We start from the raw sequence: 7,706 nt of genomic DNA, 5'->3' as shown, positions 1-7,706 counted from the left end.
AACATTTTTTCACGCTGCATCTATACCCACTCTTAATTTAGTTCTCCCAGCACCCTAGCAGGTGAAACCAGCTGGTCCTACTTAAGTGACTGATCTGCATATGAACATAGTGATAGTCCCTAACCCTAGGGGCTGTGGAGGCCCACACCTGACCACACCCCAGAAGAAACTGGGCTCTTCTAGATTAAGAAAGGCCTGCAGACCAGGGGCTGCTTCCCTTTTTATTAGAAAGTGTGTGTCCAGAGGATCTTTAGATGCATTTGCCTCATGACATCTTCAGGCATTAAGAGTTCCAGTCTTTCATGATCTTTGGCTGGCCATCCTTCACCTCCACGCACACGTCTTGTATACATGTCCACTTAACGATTTGCTTTCTTCTGCCTGGGAAGGGCGGGCACAGAACAAGGCTTTGTGTCTTACATTTAAGATTCCTTTGACATGTCTCTGACATGAACTCAGTGGCGGGCTTTTTAACCCCCCCCCCCAAGGGAGGAGCTGCCTTGTTAGATCACAGAGGAGGACATTGCAGCCAGTCTTGATGGGACCTGATAAACTAGGGTCAGATGGAAGGGGAGGAGGACTTCCCCTATCAGTGGACTTAGAGAGGGGCAGGGAGGAGATGAGGGAGGGAGGGAGGGAGGGTAGGATTGGGAGGGAATGAAAGAGGGGACTACAGCTGGGATACAAAGTAAATAACCTGTAATTAATATAAAAAAATAAAAATTATAAAAAAAGATTCCTTTGAAATTCCTGAAAAGCCACAAAAATTCCAGCATAGGAAGGTGTCACCCAGGAGACCAGCCTGAGGCTATGACCAGATAAATAGTAGCAGGGCTCTGGCTTGGCCTGTTGTAGTGACACACACCTTTAATTCTAGCAGAGGGGAGGCAAAGGCTGGATCTCTATGTCTGAGGCTAGCCTGGTCAACACTACAAAACCATGTCAAAAAGAAATAAATAAACAAAAAAGTGCTGGGCCTGGAGTCCTTTGCTGTGATGCATCTGCTTGAGAGATGTAGTAATTTCTCATGGCCTGAGAGCACCAGGCCTGAGGATATGATTGGCTAGACTAAACGGTCAGTGAGACTACTGGTCCTTCTGTCCCTGCCTTCCTTTGCTGAGATTATAGTGGGTCTGGCCCTGCCTGACTTCTGTGTGGGAGCTGGGAATAAGAACTGAGATCTCTGTGGTTGTGTATGAGACTTTCTTGATTTATCCAGTTCTCCAGCTCCCTCGGTGTCCTTCTCCAGCTCCCTCGGTGTCCTTTTTGTGATATGGTAGGCACGCAGTACACGGGAGACAATAGCTATTGTAACAGAAGAAAAAAGGCAGTCAGAGCCCAGCCAAGGCCCATGTGAGGCCTAGATTTTGGTTTTAAGGAGGGACCAGTAGTTTGTTTATGTGATAAATTAGTAGTTTTCTTGGTCTTAAAAGTCACAGGGATTGGGTGCATGGTCTAACAGCCAAAAGAATTGACTATAGAGTTAGGTCTCTTTTAATAAGGAAAGAACTTAAACTCTCTCTGTGTGTGTGTGTGTGTGTGTGTGTGTGTGTGTGTGTGTGTGTATGTGTGTGTGTGTGTATACATATGTGTCTGTCCACAGAAGCCCGAAGGGCATTTTCCTAGAGCTAGAGTTACAGGCTGGTGTGCGCTGCTCAGCATGGGTGTTGGAAATCCAACTTAGGTCGTTTGCAAAAGCAGCAAGTGTTCTTAACCATTGTGCCATCTCTCCAGCCTCAGAGTTAGAGTTTTACAATTTTATACTTTGCCAGGCAGTAGTGGAGCACACTTTTAATCCCAGCACTCAGGAGGCAGAGGCAGGCCTGTCTCTGAGTTCTGGTCCAGCTTGGTCTACAGAGTGAGTTCTAGAACAGCCAAGACTACACAGAGAAACCATGTCTTAGAAAAACTAATATATATATATATTTATATTTATATTTATATTTTAATTCTTTGGGACATGGTCTCATAAATCTCAGGTCAGCTTTGAACTTACTATGTAGTAAAAAAATGGCCTTAAACTCCACATCCTTCTGCCTCAAACTTTAAGTGCAACAATTACAGTGTGTGCCATCACGCCTGCATTGGGTGTGCAGCTTTAATCAGCACTTAATACTAGCTCTGCACCCCCACACCTTTATTTTTTCATCTGAAATGGGGTTCCAGCTTAGAGTGGTTGTGAGTTTCATGAGTGCCTGAGACAAGCCACCAGATGGTAACTTGCCATAAAGGTTTGCCGTTACAGTTTGTGTGAGTGAGGGCTGGCGACATAGTTAAGTGGGTAAAGGCCCTTGCTACCAAACTTAATGACCTCAGTTAGAGTCTAGATTACAAACGGTGGGAGGAGAGAACGGACTCTAACAGGTTGTTCTGTGCCCTCATGTGTCCATATTAAGTGTACTCTGGAAATAGTGTTAAAGCCATAACGAGTTCTAGACAGCACTCCTCTCAGGCATGGGTCTCTGGGCCCTTCTACACGCCTACATTTAACCTTCTCAACATTATTACCCTTTAAAATTACTACTACGACTGCTACTCCTTTGGTTTTTTTGAGGTAGGGTCTCACTGTGTGGCCCTGGGTTGGTCCGGAGCTCACCATGCAGAATCCACTGGCCTCAGCGTCATAGCTGCTTATGTCTCTTAAATGCTGAAATTAAAGTGTGCCCTACACCACCCAGGTGTTGTTGTTATTATTATTATTAATGCGTGTGCACACATGCATGTGTGTGTGTGTGTGTGTGTGTGTGTGTGTGTGTGTAACAAACTTATGTAAAGACAACAAATGGGTGCAGGTGCTCACAAGGCCAGAAAAGGACATCTAATCCCTTTGTGTTGAAATTATAGGTGCTTGTAAACTCTCCAGTGTGGGTTCTGGGAACTGAACTGATCCTCTGCAAGATCAGTACAAGCTCTTCACCACGGAGCCACCTCTCCATGCCCCACTGCTATCCTTCTAAGGTTGCCAGCAAATTGACACATATCAGGGCATTTTAGGAGAAAAAAAAAACCAATAACCCATTGTACAATCTGCTCACCTGGCACTCATGAAGCCGATCATCAGCAAGATAGGGACTGAGGTGACTTCTGGCTCCCTAGGATGTGGTTTCATTCACCTAGCATCTCACATTCACCTTTTGAACATAGTAAGTGTCCTATTGAAAACTGAACATGGCATACCCTCAGGAGATGAATGGGTAGAAAAAAATGGTATATGTACAACTGAACACTGTAATGGAAGTTCTGTTTCTTTAAAAACTCAGTTATGTTATGTACATACATTTTTTTGTGTTAATCCCAAGTATGGGATTTTAGTTGGGGGCTTTAGTTTGTTCACAGCTGTCAATTGCTCCCCTTGGGGCGTGGTCTTTGAGCACAGAGAGGGGCTTGGTCCAGGACTCTGAGGAATATAAATATGAGAGCCCAGAAAGAGTTTTGTGGGTCATGGGGCAGTTTGAACAGATATGGGAGAGACGCTTCACGGCTCAGCAGCTTAGAGGAGGCTGCTTGCTGCGAGGGAGATAGGCGTAGCCCCTAAAAGAACCTATCGGCATGAAACAGCCGGGAGAAGTAAAGGGGTCTGGGGTCCTTCTCCCACTAACCTTCTCTCTCGTACCTAGGGTTGGGGGTTGGAAGCGAGAGGCTTAAAGGAACCCGCAAATAAAAAGAGCACAACAGAACACTATTCAGCCTTTAGAATGAGTGAAAGCAGGGCTGGGGAGAGGCCGCGTGGGGTAAAGTGCTTGCCACACAAGCACGAGGAATTACAAAGCAGGGTATTTTTATAATCCAGGGTTTTGGAGAAAGAAACAGGAGCATCTTTTGGCTAGCCAGACTAGCTGAATGAGTGATCTCTAGGTTCAGAGAGACCCTGTCTCAAAAAGAGGGAGGGAGCACTGAAGATGCCCACCACTGGCCCCTGGCCCTCACATATACACATGTACACACAGGCAAACATCTACACATACAACAACAAAAGAAAATATGTATGAAACACATCACAAATATAAAGCATTGACAGCCACTAAAATGATGCAATTATTTAAAAAAAAATTAGTTTAATACATGTGCTCTGAAGAAGTTAAATGGAAATGGATGTTTCCACAGACTCCCTTACAGCCAGGAAGTGGTCACTGTTGTCTAGGCTACACAATAGCTTGTCTCTGGTACCTGCTGGGATTTGACTGTGAAATATCTCTTATGGGTTCATGTTTTTGAACACTTGGTCTATGGTTGGTGGTACCACCTGGCAAGGTTGTGGAACCTTTAAGGCGTGGAGCCTCACTGGAAGAATGTCACTGGGGGTGGGTTTTAATGTTTAATAGCTCAGACCCACTTCCTCTTCTCCACAGCCATCTTCCTGCTCCTGCCGCTGTGTCTTTCCGACATGTTGTCATGTCTTCCCCAGCATGATAGGCTCCATTTCTTTGGAGCTGTGAGCTAAAATAAGCCTTTTCTTCTTTCAGTGGCTTTTTGTCAGGGTATTTTATCAGGGTGTATTATTTTAAAAGAAAAGTAAATAAACACAATACACTCCCCACTGTAGTCTTTGCAGTTTATACAAAGGCTGCTTGAGGGGCGGTGGTGAACACTGCATGAATGGGGCCTCCATGACACAGTCAGTCAGAGTCAGCACTTCCAAACCGTTATTCCTTTCGAACAGAGCAGACATCTTGCCACCAGCCTACAAAAGAATGCCATTCTCTTTCACTTTAAGCGAAGAGAGACAAAAAGAGGCCCAGGTTGGGCCAGTGGTGCACACCTGTGATCCCAACACTTGGGGAGCCAGAGGCAGGAGATCTCTGTGAGTTCGAGGCCAGCCTGGTCTACAAAGCGAGTCCAGGACAGCCAAGGCTACACAGAGAAACCCTGTCTTGAAAAACAAAACAAAACAAAACAAACAAACAAAAAACCAACAACAACAAAAAAGGAGGGGGCAAGACTGACATTAAACTCACAGAAATCTTGAGTTTAAAGCTGAATGAACAGCACGGGAACCTGTAAGCCACTCCAGCCAGGGAAGCAGGTAGGCTGACTACAGGGCTTCAGCTCCTAGTCAGCTCCTCCAAAACGACTCTCCCAGTCTCACCCCCACACCTGCTCCAGCCTCCCACTCCTAATTATGAGTGGATCAAGCAGATCTCCCTCTCCAAACTTCCTTTCCCCTACTCATTGTTTTATCTCAGCCTCCAACTTCCAACAGGGAACTCACAGACCACTCTGTCCAGCTAAGCTGGTAGGCTTGCTGCAGATCTTCACCTCTCCCTCCATTTCTCCACGTTCAGTCCTCCAGTCTCATCCCCAGACTTGCAGCAGAGCGTCTGCTGTGGCCTCTCCTTGCTCTCTGCCCTCGTTTCCAGGGAATGACGCACATCCTGGTGGAGCATCCTGCTGTCCTCTATTCTCTGGACCCCTCAGTTGCCCACACCTAGCCCAACCCTATTCCTAACTGTCATCTCTTAATACCTGGAAACAAATTCTACCTGGAACCCCAGTGGTCACACCTATCAGGGTTCTAGAATTTCCTGCCAAGCAACACATAGCCACCACTCCCTCCTAAGAACCAGAAAAAGCAGAAACCAAGGATCAAAACATCCACCCAAAATAGGCAAGACAAGACATTAGTGCCTAGAATTACAATCTTCCCAATCTCAATATAAAAATATAATAAAACCCAGCCAGGATAATATGTCTCTACTAGAGCCCAGCAACCCTACCATACCAGGCACTGGGTGTTCCAACATAGCTAAAACACAAGAGAAAGACATTAAAATAGGCTTTATGATATAACAGAGGTCACAGGAAATCAATAAATCCCTTGAGGAAACCTACAAAGACACAGTGAAGGAAATGAATAAAATAGTTCAAGACTTGAAAATGGAAATAGAATCAATACGGAAAAACCAAACTAAGGGAAATCTGAAAATGAAAAATTTAGGAACAAAAATAGTAACCTTAAAAGCAAGCTTCACCAACAGAATATAAGAGATGGAAGAGAGATGGAAGAAATGAATACAACAGTTAAAAAATGTTAAATCTAAAAAAATCCTGGCAGAATCATTCAAGAAACCTGGGACACCATGAAAACAACAACAACAACAAACTAAGAATAATAGGATTAGAGGAAGGAGAAAAAAACTCATAAAAGGCAAAGAAAATATTTTCAAAAAAATTGTAGAAGAAAAATTTCCTAATCTAAAGAAAAAGATGCCTATCAATGTGCAAGAAACATACAGAACACCAAATGGACTGTAACAGATAAAAGTTCCCTCAGCACATAATGATCAAAACACTAACATACAGGACAAAGAAAGAATATTCAAAGCTGTAAGGGAAAAAGACCAAGTAACATATAATGGCAGACCTATTAGAATAACATCTGCCTTCTCAATGGATATTCTAAAAACCAAAAAGGCCTGAGCAGATGTCCTGTGGACCTTAAGAGACCACAGATGGAAGCCCTGACTACTATACCCAGAATAAGGTGCAATCACCATAGATGGAGAAAATAAGACATTCCATGATAAAGCCAACTTTAAGCAATATCTGTCTACAAACGCAGCCCTACAGAAGGTGACAGAAGGAAGACTCCAGCCTAAAGAAGTTAACCACTCCCAAGAAAACACAAGGAATAAATAAATAAATAATCCTAGACTAGAAAATCAAAAGAAGGAAAACACACACACATATACACACTACCCCCATCCACCCCCACCACCAAAATAACAGGAATCATAAAACACTGTTCATTGATATCTCTCAGAATCAATGGTCTTAGTTCTTGAATAAAAAGACAGATTAACAGAATTGATGCAAAAACAAGATCCACCCTTCTGGTGCTTCCAAAAAACATACCCTAACGTCAATGATAGACATCTGCTCAGGGTGAAAGGACAGAAAAAGATATTCTAAGAAAAATGGATCTAAAAAGCAACCTGGTGAAGACAAAATAGTCTTCAAAACAAAGCTAATCAGAAGAGATAAGGAAGGATATACATACCCGTTAAAGGGTAAATTCACCAGCAGGGACACTGTGATTCTTTGTCTGTTTGTTTTGAGACAGGTTTTCTCTATGTAGCCTTGGCTGTCCTGAACTCACTTCATAGCCCAGGCTGGCCTTGAACCCACAGAGATTCACCTCTTTCCCTGAGTGCTGAGATTACAAGCATGCACCACTGTGCCAGGCTGACGCAGCAATTCTTAACTTCTGGGCCCCAAACACAAGGGCTCCAAGTTCATAAAAGAAACATTACTACAGCTTAAATCACATATTGGATCTCACACACCGATAGTGGGGAACTTTAACGTCCCACTCTTCCCAACAGAGAGGACATCTAGACAAAAACTGAACAGAGAAATGCTGGAGCTAACTGATAATAGACCAAAAGGACCTAACAGACATGTTTAGAACATTTCACCCAAACACAGAAGACTATGCTGTCTTCTCAGCACCTCACAAACTTTCTCAAAAATTGACCAAATACTCTGTTACAAAGCAAGTCTCGACAGACACATGAGAGTTGAAATAACTCCTGTATCCTCTAAGACCAACACAGATTAAAGATGTATGTCAAAGCTTGTAGGAGTAAGCAGCCAATGTCTGACTGTACTTGAGGCCCACTTCAGGATGGAATCCATACCTGAGACTTCTTGGGTGTTCAAGAACCAGAGATATAGGGTAAAACCCTGTATTTCTGGTCTTAAAATGA

Source organism: Psammomys obesus, unplaced genomic scaffold (genome assembly GCF_907164565.1).
Source record: "Psammomys obesus unplaced genomic scaffold, mPsaObe1.curated_primary_1811, whole genome shotgun sequence".
NCBI lineage: Eukaryota > Metazoa > Chordata > Mammalia > Rodentia > Muridae > Psammomys > Psammomys obesus.
This window is presented reverse-complemented; position numbering follows the sequence as displayed.